General features: G+C 40.4%; 1 protein-coding gene across 1 annotated transcript in view; it reads left to right on the top strand.

Annotated features, from left to right (window-relative positions):
• LOC311493062 (transmembrane protein 132C) overlaps positions 1–16,943 on the top strand; it is a gene marked incomplete at its 5' end in the record, with an annotated part of 123,452 nt that overhangs the window by 67,299 nt on the left and 39,210 nt on the right. The gene's annotated exons all lie outside the window — the stretch shown is intronic.

Below are 16,943 nucleotides of genomic sequence, written 5' to 3'. Positions count from 1 at the left end.
TGAAATACAGTGTCAGAGTGATGTTCCCTCTGCAGAAATGACACACTTGACTTGACATAAAGGCCACGTCTGTTGAGACCACTGTGGGTAAGAAAAAAGTTAATTGACTATTGCAATTTCCTCTAGCCTCTCTCTATTTCTCTCTCTCTCCCCCGCCATCCCACCCCTCCCTTCTTCTCCTATTTTATATTTGCGTACTTATTTTCTCCTCTGCCAAGCCTCTAAGTTGTTTTGGTCATTTCCTATCTCTATTCACGTCCTTAAACTAATCTGGGAGATAGGAAAGTGATTATCAGCACGGTGGGGGGAGGTTGTTGCGTTAATTAAGTGCTGATTGAAGGCCTTTGTGAGTTTTAATGGTTTTTTCCTTCTCGGATCAGGAAGTAGTTTTAATAAATCTAACTTTCTAGTGACAGGTGTAATTTTATGGATTAGAGGCAGATTTGAGGCCCGGGTAAGCTTACAACTTATTTGCTCTTTAGCTCTCGTTCCACTTTTCAGATTCTAAACCACTCCCTGAAGAAAACAAGACACTTGACATTGCAACTGCAACTTTATAATCAAAACTGTGCAGGGGTTATTTAAGTGTAGCTCAGCCTATATAACACATGTAATTTAAATCGCTTGGCCTTGTGATTTTTTTTGACATGCTGCTATTAGTGGATCATTACAAGGAATGATTATGGTCTAAACACAGTGTTACAGCACATAAAACAAAGACAGCTGCGTGTGCTTTTGAATGGCCTTGGCCGTAAAATCAGAAGCAGCTAATAAAGATTTTCTTTAAGTCATGCAGTCATTTGTTGCTGCATTTAGACCAGCAGCCGAGTCCTTGCCTGTGCCTGTTGCAGATGGTTGCAGTCAGATTTCAGTGGCATGCTTATAAGTGGCTTTAATAGTTTCAGTCCTCAGCACAGGTAGCGCAACTTGTTTTTGACTTTACAGCCGCTTTCGAACACAAACTGTGCCGCCTCTGCACTGAAAATGACTTGACAGACCTTCCATTCACTGGAAAACAATGCGTTTTGACAGCTCAGTCTTATAAATAGAAAGACTTCGTTTACCCGCAAGTTCACACAGAGGTGCAAATACGCTGCAGATCATTTTGTTTATATCTGTCTCACTTTTTATTCCCACAAAGATAACAGTCTGGATATCTGTAGCTATGGTTTAGTTTGTTATGTTGTGACCGTATAAAACTTCACGATACTTGTTGTTGCTGTGAAGTTCTTAAGCCTTTAAATGTGTGAGATGAACATTTTAAAGAAACTTGAAAGCTGAAATGCAATTGGTATTTGGTGCTATCGAGATTCTGTTCCTATAACGAGGGCTGGCCAAGTTTGTGAAAGCTGAATTCTTGAACGAAAACATTTTCTATGGTTCTAATATACTACTATGAACAACATAAATAGGTGCAGCAAACAGAAACACTTAGCATCTGGCTCCTCCTTCCCCTTCACCCCCTTTCTGCAAGTATTATTCTCTCTGCTCTGTCTCCTGACCTCGCATTCTCTCTCACATACTCCATTATTACAGCAATATTATGTTTTATTGATTTACTAGGTAAAGGAGCCAGAGACAAGAGCGAGCATATCTAGTCTAATCCCTGCTGTTTGGGGCATGTTCGTTGGACTGCTCCTTAATCCCCACAGCTGTCAAAGTCACTTCACGCAGACGACCAAAGACGCCCCATGATGGCTTTACAATATACAACTCTCCAATTTGTCTTTCGTCTTGTCCTCCCTGCTCCCAGTCATTTCGATGAGACTCCTTTAGAAGAGGATTAGACATAGCTATCTCATCTGTTAAGCTGTCATTCAGTCTGCTTTCTTCTCTCCACTTCTTCCTCCAGGATAAGAGGATGATGGGTTGTGTGAATGCTATGGGTCAAACAAATAAAGATCCGATTTACATTTTAATTTTCATTCTTATTATGATTTTCCTTATTTTCTGCCATACAGCATACCCATATAATGTTACATTTACAGATGTTCATATCAAACTTAACCAGTGTTTCAGATAATAAGGTATATGAGAGCTTTGTCTTGATAAAATGTTTCAATACATTCTCACAAAACTGCCTAATTGAGTAGTATTAAAGGCATTGAATGTCCTGCAGCATACGTAATGTATTATGTCAAACAATAAGCAGCTAATGAGCAGAACATTTACCATACAGAACTGGATGTTCATGGTTTCAACTCTCATATTTCCAATGGATTTCCATTTCCAATCACAGCTTTCTTCTTTTACAATAATTGGTGACCATCGGCTGAAAGCAAAGGTTTCCTTCAAAGGCTGCCGATCAAAAGAATGTTTTCAAAAGCCTTAAAAAGACAGGAGCTGATATTTCCTGCTTTCAGGCAGAGGCAGCACTGAGAGGCTGCATAACAAGCAGTTTGAGATAAAATGAGTATTTTTTAGAAATTCTGAGTCATGCTAAGCTACTCTTGGGGAGTCACAGAATAAAATTTAGAGCTGGGAATTAGCTTAATAGGTCCCCTTTAACAACAAGGTGCTGCATGACTAGTGGTTTATTCACATATCTGCACTAGTTTTCAGACATAGTTTCCTTTTTGACAAGCCTCTTTCCAAAAAAATACTTTGACCACGTACATTTTGACTTGTTATTGAACTACGATTAGCCATTATCTTACGTTAGTCCCAAAGCCTCTTCTGGAGAACACTCAAATGTAAGCATTACTCATCTCCCTTTACAAGTTCTAACATGTTTTTGTCGCTTTCCTGCATTACATGTCCAATTAGAAGTAGTCAGAAACAGACCATCGGGGATGCAGCAAAGGAAACATGCTTGCATAGATGCATTGGAAACAGACAGAGCCATTTAGTCATGTCGTACTATTAGGACACAGTTATTAGGACACAGGTTGCACTGGGAAGTATGACAGCAGCAATATAATGATGAAATAACGGTGCATTCAGTATTCACAATCATTCATCATGTACCTATGTTTAGATTTTTATTCAATATTCTGAAGTTCATCATTCAGTTTATAATTCTATTATATAAATAATTGACGCCGGTGTATGTGCACATCTTAAGCAAACTGTCTGAGTGGCTTAGCGAGCGCTGCAGTTCTTAGTGCAAAAGCAGAAATCACCAGGGATTACTGGCATTATTTCAGTGACGGTAGATTTTTGTCTACACACACACACACACACACAAATGTTCTGACGTATCATCGTCTGTGATACAAATGGATCCTTTGAACTGTCATTGTTAACTTGACCCATCTGCTTGACCACTAATTGAAGCCTGTGTCCCATGCAGGGAGCCCAGACTCACTGCGTGCATGCAAGCACATCATCAGGTGTACCCTGGGTGCAGGTTCAGCCAGTCACTTTAAGCCGCTTGCCCCGGCCAGCTGAGCCACTCCTTTCTGGCCATTCACAGCTGATGCTCCTACCACACCCAAAATAATTGATCGCTTACTCTCAACCATCAAGCAGTTTGTCACCATCTGCTTTACAGATAAACGTAATACGCAGGTACTGTTCATTCATATGTATTTTGAAAGTATCCATTAATTAACACGTCAGACTTTCAGACGTTTGATGTTTTTAGAATCTGTTCCTCGGCCCTGCAGACATCAGAGTTTTCCTATAGTAATGCAAACCCGCACACTTCTCTGACTGGCAGCATCTGGCTCAATAATACCGAGGTGACAGGTTTTTTTAATCAAGGGGTGCTACAGTGTGAAGCCAGGTTGGGCTTTTGACTGAAAATAACAGACTGAATTCACCCTGAAGGAAACGCCACCGAGCAGCTGATGTCAGTTCTTTTCTATTTGATGAAAGAAATCTATTGAGCATGCAGTAATGAGCTAATAGCTAGCCAGAAGATGTTTTAATGAAAGGCCCAATCTGCTCCAGTTGTATGTGTTCTGGGTTGTGCCTTTTTTTTTCGCACCACCAAGCCAAAGACACCATTTTTTCCCATCTTGTGTGAAAGTAAAGATTTTAGGTACTAAATATGTGACTTTTGTTATTGCAAACGTCTTATGTGCTGAGCAGCAGTGAGGGGAATGAGGATTGGTTCCCATGTAATGTTCTGATGAATGCTGAATGTCATCCTTTGTGTATTTGAATAATTGATATACTGTGATTTATTGAGAGCATGATTTCCTGTCATACACACATGACTTGTATGAGCCGTCAGGATTAGAGGTTACCAGTCTTGGATCTAAAGTATGCCTCGGTCTCATATCTATGCAGATTATTTTTTGACTTTACGTCATGTTTTGAAAGGAACATGGCACCTTTTCTTTGACAGGTGGAGATTTTCACTGACCACGCAACCGAAATCAAAATAACTCCCAAAGGAAAGGGACGTAATTGCTATGCGGCGTACACATGATATTGGCTGAAATGCACTCTGGTAGATTGAAAAGTTCACTTTGTCACCATTAATGGCGAGCCCATTCAAAACAAAAGCACTCCTGCTTCCTCAGCATGTCATAAGCCATAAGTGGAGGCCTCACTAAAAATGCCATGTCTGGGCCTCTGTAGTTCATTAAGACTGTCTGGGTGCAGATGGATCTCCCTTGTGAGCCCCCGCTTCATTAATCCTCAACACCACACCCAGCCAAGGAACAGCAGACAGTCCACTCATTACAGCCACTCCACAAAATAGCCAGTCCAAGTGGCAGTAGGCGTGCGGGAAGGACACACATCTTTTTTTTTTTTTTTTTTTCAAACTTCAGACTGCCTCATCATAGCCGGTTTTACATTGTCGGAATCCAATCTGCATAGAGTTTGGATTAATATAATTAAATTGAGCGGACATTAATTTCATTATAAAGAAACATGACTTTTCCACTAACGCGGGCTTGTAAATCTCATCAGTGTGGATGCTTACGATCCCAGAGGGAAGAAAATCACACAGCTGTGTAATAACGGGTGAGATCTGTCAGCGACCCCACGATTCATCTCAATTTCAAAGTCTAGAAAACCTTTAAGAATAAAATTATTTATAGTTTCTGACATTTACAGCAAAAGTGAAATGAAACAAAGGGCTTAAGATAGCTTTTATAGTCCTCTGGGCCTTTAGAAAAAGATTAACCATGTGTGGTAATTCTTCTCTGATATGGTAGGTTCTCTGAGAGATTTCGGCCTATATGCACCGTGCTCCAGAGATAAGAAGTCAAGTTACTGTACATTAAGAATGACAAGGTCACTTTAAGGAAAACATACATATTTATGAACAATCAGTACAATATGTTTTCACAATCAGTACATAATATGAAAGGTCAGTAATGCCTGTGACTAAAGCTTGATTTGATTTGAGTTTGGGTGCTAAACCGTTTTTATTTTTACATGCATTAAGGGGTTTGTTTAGCATTCAGCTATCATTGGTCATAGAGACTCAATGTGCAAAACATCAGGAGCACATGCTGTATAATGCTACGTGAATCGTGCACACAGAAATATTAACTTGACAGTCTTTATGCTAACACCCTTAATAATGAATCCGCCCAATTCTGTGTGGCCTTCATTTTCTGTGAAAAAACGCTCTCACTGGATCCTCATTGGAAGTATTTGCCAACACACAACTGTCTATAGTGCTCTATTTAACTAATAGAAATAGGATCCAGCCAATACCTGTGTGTCAGCCCAGGTGTGTCATTTCACCGAACCAAATTGCTTAAAATAGATGTGGCTTGGTTTCCTTTATCAGGGCTGGAAAAGCGATGTGGCATACTCTGTGTCTCACCAGGACAGCCAGCTGATTACAGTAGTCAGCCCAGATTACATCTGACTATTCAGGCTGCTCCTCTATTCCACTGCCAGGGAAACAATATGGGGAAATTATGTCTCAATGTGCCTCATTGCACTCTCTCGCAGTTCACAAATCAGGCAGTAATAAAACTCAGCGGGGAGGATATGATCTGTACTGTATCCATCCGCACAAAATGACCATGAAGTTGATAAGGTAATGCTTGTCAAAGTTTAGAACTTATTCATACAGTATGCCGGACTTACACGTATCCCAAGAAGTGTCTTATGAGACAGGCAGATGTTAGTTTAGTGGGTGGCTCAGATTCATTCATATTGTGCCACAGTGGACTCCGTCTGTGGATAGTGTATGTGCAGTGGATAGACAGATTGAGGTTTGCATGTGTCCCAGAGGGTTCCATGTGTTTGAGAATTATAAAGGTTTATGAGTCCATATCCTGCTCTTTCGAGGTTAATCCCCTGGAGGATTACACTGTGGCCACTAGTGTTTGGAGGCTTGCATTACCCGAGTTTTATTTTTCTGTAGTTACTTGGATTAAAGCCGCTAAAAATGTTTACTTAATATCTGGAGCGAAAGTAATTTGGTGGATAAACACATCAGTACTATTTTACACAGTTTGATTTTTGCTTTTAGTTTCTGATATTCTACTTTGAATGGAACAAACAACCAGACATATTCATCTAATTAGTTGCAGTCACATCTGGATCATTTTGCCTGTGTGTATTGAATTAATGTGGACAATGTCATTGTCTTCAATCTGATAAGAGATTCCAACTCTTTACATTGACACTAAATAAAATGATTTCATAAAAACATACAGTATGCATTTAGATGCCCCAAAGCCATTAATCTGAATTGAACTTTTCTTGACAGGCGCAACATTCTTCTGCCCACTGTGGAGCATTTTTCCCCAACTTTACAGCCACATTGAATTCATTCGATGAAGATTACAAGATGATTGTGAAACTTTTCTTTGACCATGGAGGTTTTCAACAATATTAAAATGAAAAATGCTTTCGAAGTGTTCAGCAAAAAAAAAAAAATGCTGTCAGCAACAGACCAGTTCTGTTTGTGTCTCTACCATGCACATTTCCCATCACCTGATGTTTACCCCAAACAAACGGTGAAAAAAGTTTGTTCCAACACAACAGAATTGCATCAAGCCTTTTTATTTTATTTTATTTATTTTATGGTAATTAGGCATTAATATTTTGCTATTGAAGGAATGATGAAAGGTTTAGACCACTCTGAATGTTAATGCCCATTACATTTTACAATAACTCACTATAATCTGGAGGAAGATTTAAGAATGCAGGAGAAAGCTCTTCTTCCCAGACCTGCCTGTAGGTAAGCAGGGAGTCTGAAAAAGTGTGATGTAAGGGATTGTAATCTAAATAATGCAATGATGATAAGGTGATATATTTAAGAAATTACTAGATTGTTTAAAATTCTGTACTCAAAATGTCAAACACATCGACTGTAGAAATAACTACACAAGCGAATGGGGCGGACCAACTCCTGTTTTGTTTTGGTTTTAAAATGCCTCAGCGTGAAACAAATGCCAGACACATTTTTCTTTTTTTTTTTCTCATGGCATTCACAACTGTTCCATCTCGAGAAATTTCCTTAAGTTTTCTTTGCAGACAGGCACAGTTTTGGTGGAATTATACCGGTGGTTAGATCAAAATTGTTGCTGTGCTCCCAGCAGGTCGCGTTCAGCCAGGGAGGCAAAATGGGCTGAGATGTAAACATGCAATTGTCCACAGGACTTCTGAGGAACATGCTGGTGTTTGTTTCTCCTGTAATTACATCTTTGTAGAGCCTATTGAGTAAGTACACAGTTTTGATTGCATTGCAGTGAGGTTTACCTCATTCAGCCCTGCCTCTGATGAACAACGGCTGAACAGTGAGAATAAGCTCACCTTCAATATTGCCATTCATGGCAATTCACTGAAAAACTCCTTTCCCAAAGAAAATCTTGGCCTAGTGTTGGCTCCAATTAACCTGAATTTAGCTCGGCCTTCAAGATGATTGGCTTTTATACTGAAGCTCATTCCACTTAAGCAAATGCTTGGTCTGGCACCAACACTGTCTCAGTTCTCTAACCTGCACAGCAGAAATATTTAAATGAGCCTATTAAAAGAGGCCCTGGGCTGTTGAGAAAAGGTAAAGAAGCAGTATTTGTAGAAAAAAAGAAAAAGAAAAAGGGAGGTTTCACATGCACAAAGGAAGGGGCGTTGAAGAACTTAGCAAAAGGGACACAAATGGGCAATTCTGCTTTCAGTCAAGAGCAGATTCAATCAACTAGAAAGCAAACAGCAAAGGTACGAGTCGCATCGTCTCACCCGCACTAGGCCACTTGTGCGTGCTAACACTGACAAGCAATCTTTCACTGTCCGCTGTTATCATTCCGCGCCGAACAGGCTGAAAGCTGAACTCTGTCCAGCTGATAACGTGCAGGGAAAAGTAGGATGCCACCATAGGCGCTCCTCTCCTGCAGCCCGGTGGCTGTTTAGCAGGTCTGACCAGCTCTGACATGTAATCAGGCAATGTGCACAACTCAGAGGGCCACCGGGGTATCAGAGGCCGGCCCCTGTGTGCCTCAACGCAGCAGGACCAGCAGACATGTTCCTGCCTCCAGATGAGATGCCACACTTTGTACATGTCACCTTTTCCACCTTGAACCTCCACATAAACACTTTATGTGGAGTGTAAATGCTCTCTTCCTCACGCACACAGCTTTCTGTGTATTGCTGGAGTGACTTGCCTTTTTCTCCTCAGTTCCACTGCTACTAATACTATCATATTTACAGTATGATGTGCTACCATTAGAAGAACTTACTGTATATTTGCTTGTTTTTCATCTCTGTCAGTGATGACAAAGCCACAAAAGAGATAGGGGTGGACAGAGGGAGCAGCTCATGCTGATGCAGTCCGACATTTCAGGCACTTGTCGTTAGTCCATCATTGTGTGATCTAAGTCAGCTCCTCACAGCCTCTGGATCAAGCCTCCATCTCTCACAGCCGGGACGTTGGCAAGCAGCATTGAATCACGGCACTGAATATGTAAATGGATGCCATTAAAGCTCTCTTTCTTTAATTAGTCTTCAGATTTCATGACTGAGTGCTTCCAATTATGGATCAATGTCTCATTTCTGCACACAGACCCTTGGGTGTGTGGAGGCCTTTTTTCCCCCGTTACAAAATGCTTTATAATTTCTCTTCTGCCAAGATGGCCATTCACATCACATTCCCTAACTGCTGATCAATGAGAAAATCTGCTGCTGTAAGCCTATAGGTATTACGTGCACAGTAATGTTCTTTTTATAATCATTATCAAATTCCAGCAAATATATGTACAATATATAAATATAAATTCCATTATGGAATAACCTGTCTGAATGTATACTGTCAATGTGGACAGAGTGAGATATGTAGGGGTTATATGTGTAATTGCTCTGTTACTAATTTAGCACTGTGCACAATAAGAGGCCTAAATTCCTTAATATCTAAATGTACTCCTGACTAGGAGCCAGGGAATACCGGGAGGAGATGCTGTGATAGCACTTTGAGATGTTAAAGTGACTTTCTGTAGCGAATGATAGCTGCTCAGGTGTTTTATCTAAACAAAATGTTAAATAATCTTGCTGTTAAGTGGTCGATGAACACGCTTGTAATACTAATGCTTGTGTCCACAGAGCTTTCTAAAGCAAAGCTTTCAGATTTCAGATTTTTAGTTTCTTTTTTTTTTTTTTTAACTGTCTCAATCAACTTCTAAGTCTGAACCAATTAAAATGCACAGATCAGGCATAACATTATGACCACCTTCCTAATATGGCAACAGAATGTTGTCAGTGGGGGGCTTTGGGTCCTGTGGGTTGAGGGGAGGGGCCTCTGTGGATCAGACTTGTTCCAGTGCATCCCACAGAAACTTGATCAGTTTGGGATCTAGTGAAATTTGAGGCCAGGTCAACACCTTGTGCTGTTCTTCATGTTTTTTGAGTTGTTCATAAACCGTTTGTGTGTGTGTGCCTGTGTCAGGCTGCATCCTGCTGGGGTTGGCTGCTGCCATCAAGGAGCGTCATTGCTATGGGGTGGGGGTGCCTGGAACATTGTATTGTCACAAGATGGTCAATGTTATTTACTTCTCCTGCTGTCAGTGGTGTTAATGTTATACCTGATTGGTGCATGTTTCCTTTTATGTTCTGAAAGTTATAATACCATATTTTTATTATTTCAAGACGAATCCCAAAAAGGTAATTAAATAAATTTGTGTTGTTTTTTTTTTACAGTAAATAAACCATCAAATCCTTGTTACTAAATATAAAGCTGACCAAAATGATGACAGACTGTTACTAATTTGCATTATCAATGTGTGAAATTCAAGAATTGTTCGACATTGAATTTATCTAAAACTCTTTGAAACTCACAAGCCAGTCTTAATACCAGGTACAAATGAAACCAGCTCTTCTGTGTGAAAACGTAGCCCGTGAGTGGGTTACAGGTTCATACAGTTCATACAGAGTCATTTTCTGCTCTACAATAAAATGTCTCTGACAAAGTTAAATACCTCCCATTTAGATCTCTGCATTGTTTATTTTATTTTTTCCAAACCACACTGGCACTGATCTGGCGCTGCTGTTAGATGAAATTTGACATCTGGCTCATCTGTTCTTCCTTTTTACAAAACACATGCTGTAATATTGAGCTGATCCCTTCTGCGGTCCTTTCTGGGACACCCTATTTTTGTGTCTCTTCGAGCTGCAGCTTAACCCTGCACCCCGTACAAGCCTGGAGGGTAAAGCCGAGGTTGCCATAGAGTGCCACTGATCTGATAGACCACGACTCGCTGGTCAATGACTCTTGTGTGTTCTCCAGGTTCTGTTGCCATGCCAACAGTGGCAGAGCTGAAAGGACTCAGGTTTTGTGGGTCTTTAAGGACTTTTCTGAGGAGTACAGGCACTGCCAGTGTCACAGCACCTGCAGGTGCTAGTGCAGGCCCGGACGGTCACATGTTGTCGCCCACAAATCAACCAGGAGGATCCTGTGGGGGGTTATCATTTTATCTGCACCAACGTTCACATCACCGCCCCAGGGCTCAGTGTCTGCTGCCCCCTAGTGTGTGTGTGTGTCGTTCCCAGTTGTAAATGTGTGCTATCCAGCTGTGAGATGAGTGCTTTGATGTTGGGAAAAATGTGGGGAAAATTGGGTGCAACTACGAGGACAAGTAGCAATTTATTTTTATTGCAATTTGCTGTTTAGAAAGCTTTCCTATGAATGAGACAGATATAGAGTGTAACTGACTGATAACTGATGTCTGATGCAAAAAGGTCTGAGGTCACCGGTGATGATAACTACCATCATTAGGGATCCATTACACTACGGAGCCCACTTCAGCTGATGGACTCTAATGACACCGCACTGCAGAAAAGCATTTAGTTTTGATTAGACATTTGTGAAATGGTGCATTTCATTAACTCCGGGATGAGAATTTGTTGTCTGGTAAATTGATATGCCACAGTTCAAGCCCAGGCTAACACAGTGGCTTTTCCTCGAGGCAATCTGGTGCAATATGAGAAACAAACGTAATGAAGGACTGTTCCCCTCCTGACTCTCTTCTGCCTTTTACATCCACCGTCATTCCCTCTTTAATCCCCCCCAAAAGCAAACTGGCTTTTAGGAATCCGGGCAGTCTATAAATATTATTTTGCTGTTAGATGTTGTCTTTAATTAGTCAAAGCTGACCAACATTTTTTAGCCATGTAAATTATCTGAGTGACAAGAAGCAAAAATCCTTCATCCCAAATCCATATGTGGCTGTTACTCATGTAGACAGAATGCATTCATAATTTTTCCATGCACATTTAATCATGTTTTTGACAGCGTGTATGACGTGGGGGGAGAGCCAGTCCAGCTGACGAGAGAATTAAAGCGGCAACTGACTGAGTGTGTGTGTGTGTGAATGAATGCTGCAGAACACTGGTGGAATAATCAGAAATCTGATCCCTTTATTGGGTTAAAGCACACAAGCCACAAGCTCTCAGTTTGCGTCCGTGCTTCATTATAATCGTATAATTAATAGTACTCAAACCTTTTTGTCTGTGCACGTGTTAGAAAGAGGCAAGGAATAAATGATTAAATCAAAGGGACTTGGATGCTTTTTAAAAGTGGGTTTTAATCTACGCACTGTAGGTTATTTGAAATGTAACAGCCCTTTTTTTTCCTCATCTGTCCCTGGAGAATAAGATCAATGGAAATTACAGAAGTATTCCTTCTCTTTCAGCCTTATCAAAATCGTATGATTTAAAACACCTTTTCAAACTAAGCTATATGTGCAAGACTTTACTGGATCGCTCACAGTGGAGAGATGAGAGAAAAGGAATGGAGGAGACAACAAGGATCCCACACTAAACATGAACCAGCAACACTACAGTCTATGGTTTATGCTTAATCTTTAGGTCACCAGGGTGCCCCATGTAATAGCTGAGAAGCTGCCCAAAGAAGCAGGAAATAGAAATAGAACTCTGTTTAAAAGTCTCCACTACTTATGTTTACAAAATATAGGTTCAGATGAATAAAAAATCATTTTTAACATTTAGAAAAATTTGCAACTTTCTCTCCACTGAATCTCCACAGGGAGTTTCATGGAATCTATTAAACAGCCTAGACCAGTGTCTCTTGGGGCAGCGCCGGCTGATAACTTCAAAATGTAGTTTGAGGCTACATTAGTCGCTTGTTCTGCAGCACAACACTACTAAATCTCAGACTGATTTGCAGGCATTAGCAATGCATTGTTGGTGACGATACCAGGTTTTGCCAAGAAAGGTACGTGGCATTAAAAACACTGTAAAGCTGCAGAGTAATGCCAAGTCAACAGAGTGCTTTTTAACTGTTTCGTTAGAGAAAGATGTGAAAATGAAAGTCCTGTGTTTTTTCAACTTCACAGTTTACTGTGCAAAAGTCTGCTGCATTATTTCTTGTCATGACAATGCGGATAGTAGTCAAGAATAATGCGTGTGCCAAAACGGAGATGCGGTATTAAAGATTTATGCTTCCTGTAGTAAATTTTAAAATACTGTTGACACTATCTCCTTTTTTTTTTTTTTTTTTTTTTTTTAAGTTCCACGTCCCCGCAACAACCTTTAAAACCGACAGCTTCTTTTCACGGGCCAGTTCAGTATTGCCTCTATTTTTGTTCTGCCAGTTTAGAGAGGTATAAATGAATGTCGGTTGACGCACCATAAATCAAAATGTATTGGTGTCTTGGAGGAAATTATAGCAGCATGAGGGATGCTCCGGCATACTTGATTGTATCGCCACAGTCTTCATGTAGGAAACTCCTCCACGTTTGAAATGCAGGAATGTTGCGGCGCACAAAGATCTATATCCTGCATGCTTGGATGCCCGCACGCTCAACGAAAACCCATATATTCAGAGGCAGCTCGGTATTAAAATTCTATCAAATGTAACATTGACTATATTTTGAATGTCATATTGACAAGTTAATGTTGGGTGCCGGTGGCTCCCGTCAGCGGGCACTTTGTACGGATGGATTTTTATAGCTCCAGTCCATGGGATGGGATGGAGCAAGCACTCACAGAGTGCTGAAAAAAGTATGGTTTCTGTCAGGTAAAAGGCAAAAGAAAGGTGGTTTGAATTTGGCGTTCTTTTTCTTCATCGTGACTAATCTGAAGGGAAATTCTCACCTTTACAAGTCAGACACACGCAAAGGCATACTCGAAATCAGTTTGAAACCTTCCAGTGATTCTTGATTTTTGACTGGAAACTGGATCTCGCTGTAATGGTGTCAGTTTTAAACGTGCATTTTTCAGTCTCATCTGCCAGGCATAGATTTCAAAAACAATACACTGGGAGAAATTACATCTTTATCGTTATTCTCACAGTCAGGCGGCTTTGCACATATTTTTAAATCGCCACATCAGTTCACTCTCTTCAACTCCTGCATTATCTTAGGTCGTATTTACCCTTTCTCTCTCTTCTATTCGACTCTAACTCTCTTGTGGCTGCTGTACACAAGCTATCTGTGAATAACCATGATCCTCCGAAGCCACAGAGGCAGCTACACCTCACTGACATTTATCACTTTTATTCTCATTCCTGTTTTCCCTTTTTTCGACAGTGTTTCGGGGGAGTTCACACCTTTGTCTCCTGCTGTCACTATCTCTCGCTTTTATTCTGCACAAGGCTGAATTGAAAAGGTCTGCTGGGTAAAGGGGTCTCCTTCTGTGCTCCTCCCCTACTACTCCCCATTCCCCCAGGTTCAGCTCCTACCAGAACCATACTGTATAGTTGACTGGGAAACAAAACACAAAAACACAAATTGATTTACAATATCTGCTTATGTGCTGTTTCCTCTGACTAACTTGCAAAGGGTTTTCTATTCCTCTGGTGCCACTCTCTACCCCTGCATTCAAACTCCTTTGTGAAATTAGCCTAATAAATATCACATGAATAGCAAGTATCCATGGAAACTCCAGTCACTATACAGCCTTTCTTTTCGTTACTTCTTAAATTGATTCGGTGTAGTTTTCATTGTCGTCTGCATTGACATTTGACCTTTCAGTGTATCCATGACTACAGTACCTTTAAGCTCGGAATAATTTGCTTTGATTGCAGAGTGGCTAATCAGAGGGTCATGAAAAAGGGACTGGTCCCCGGTTAGGGCTCCCTCAGAAGATTGTGCTTCAAGCGTCAAGCACTGGAGTTCTTTCACAGAAATCAGGCCTTGAAAAAGAGGCACTGACCTCTGAGTTGAATCACGTTGCAAGTAGCTGGCTTATTCACTTCAAACGGGCACCCTCAGACAGAGAAATGAAATTAAGTTACAGCTAAAAGAAATGTGACATGAACCTCCTGATCATGTTCCATTATTGTAGTCTGACCAAATATTTGTGCATGTTACATTTGAGTTTTAACTAAGATTAATTAAGAATTAACAAAAATTGACTACAACAGAGAACAAAAGGTGACCTCAGTGACATGGCTGGCAGTCCAATAACATTAGTCCAACAACAGAGAACCCAGCAGAAAGAAAAACACAGTAATCTAATAACTAAAAATAGTCAGAAAATGAAAGGGACAAGCACAAGAAACACAGACAGGAACATCCAGGAACGAGGAAGCAGGACTATATATGCGCGAAGAAGTAATTGGGAAACAAGACACATGCGGAACTAATGAGGGAAGGAGCACACAGGCAACACAGGTGAGAGACATCACACATCAGGGAAATGACAGACAGGAAGTAAAACTAAAAGACACAGGGTAAGGGACTATTACAAAATAAAAACAGGAAGTACAAGGAAAACCAAACAGGATTACAGAAAATATTCAAAACACAGTATTGTGACTGTCCACCATTGCCTCCACCGGTTTGAAACTCACAAGCTACGTACAATATTTTATGTGACCAATGAATAAAAAAGTAACATGAATTACATTTTGACAGACTTACTACGTTCTACTTTTTACAGCCCTGACTTTATGTATCAGTAACTAAGCCTAAGCGAAGCCTAAATTAATCTATTTATCTATTAAGCCATAGAGCTAAGTATGAGTGTAGAGATTTATGAAAAGTTTGATCTTTACGTATCTAAAAGAGAAACTGACTAATTATCATGATTATTGTATCACTGTATATGTGATCATTTTTGATGATTTCTTGTTGACACTTGTATTTAAAATAGAGTGTGCAAACTTTTACACTCACTTGCCTGGGGCATTAGTGAAAATAAATGCATTCTAATATAATAGTCCTGCACTAAATCTTGTTTTCATGAAGGTTATGGTTTCAGCATTTGTTTAAAATAAGCTGTTGAGTCCTCTGTGTTTTCATTTTGGCGGCTGTGGTTTGCAGTACTGTTGAATTGTATTGTATTGTGCTGACCATTTAGTCAGTGAGCTGGGCTAAATAATAGAAATGCTTTTGTGTTTAATTCAATACTGTTTAACAGCACCACATTCTACATCCTCCAGAATCCTATCCAATCTAGAGACACATTTGGAGACTCATGTTAGGGCATTAGGATCAGATCTGGGCGATCCGATCACAAGTGATCAGCTTTAGGTACTTGTGTTCAGACCTGGCACTAATGCAAGGTCTAAACGCACTGTCTAAATGCAACTCAGGATGCATTGCGTTCACACTACCAAAGGAATGTGGACACATGCGGACACATGCGACCCAGACCACCTCCATATGTAGTCAGAGATCAGAGCTTATTGCAAGGTCCAAACAGGCCCATACAGTTGAATCACCATCTTTTGAATGCTGTTTCAACATAAACTGAGCTTTCTAACTGTCATGAATGGGGATTTATTGCAGGACTGTTATACTGGAATGGTTTTGTTTTCACTAGATTACTTAATGTTTTGGCATGTGAGTGTATGTTGTGTGCCCTGCCATACTAAGAACGATATTGGTGGAATACCAACATGTGTAGCAGCTATTATAAATTTAAAGCATGACAAGTGACAGAATGCACGTTGTTATTGTTCGTATGTTTTGTCCGTATGAGATTTACAAAACCTCATCTTGCATGGGCCCCACTGCGTTCGTCTACATTTGCGCAGGCACAGATTTATGCATGGACGCTCTAGTGTACAGTATGTACCGGGTATTCGCATACATCTATGCATAACTACAGTTTTTGTGTGTGTGCGCGCGTGTGTCGGTGTACGTGTGTGTCCTGGCTTCATTCTGCTGACTGGTTTATTGGTGTTCCAGGTGACGGAGCATGAGAACAGCAGAGTTTCAGGGTGCTGTTTTCAAGCACCACTGAAGCCACAAATTTGATTATTTTATTTTTCATCCACAAGTAGTTTAGAGTTCCATGCATGAGGCCTCACGCGTACACACACTCACACAAACACACAAACTCTCGCCTCAGACTGTTCTGGACAGCATCTCCTTTGCTCCCATCAGCCTGCATTATGCATTTTCATCTGTCATTCTGTTCAACTTCTTGTGTTACAGTGAATCAGCATTGTTTCAAGTTGCTCTACTGAGTGTAGCTAGGAACCTTTGTGGTATGTACTGTACACCTACCACTATATACACTGCCTGGCCAAAAAAAATTTTAAAAAAAAGTCACCACCATAAAAATAAGCTTCTGCAATGTCGCAAGATTTATTTCCATGTTGCATTAATATTTCACCAAGAGCT

The sequence above is a fragment of the Chelon labrosus genome, assembly GCF_963514085.1.
Source record: "Chelon labrosus genome assembly, chromosome: 9".
Classification (NCBI taxonomy): Eukaryota; Metazoa; Chordata; class Actinopteri; order Mugiliformes; family Mugilidae; genus Chelon; species Chelon labrosus.
This window is presented reverse-complemented; position numbering and strand designations above follow the sequence as displayed.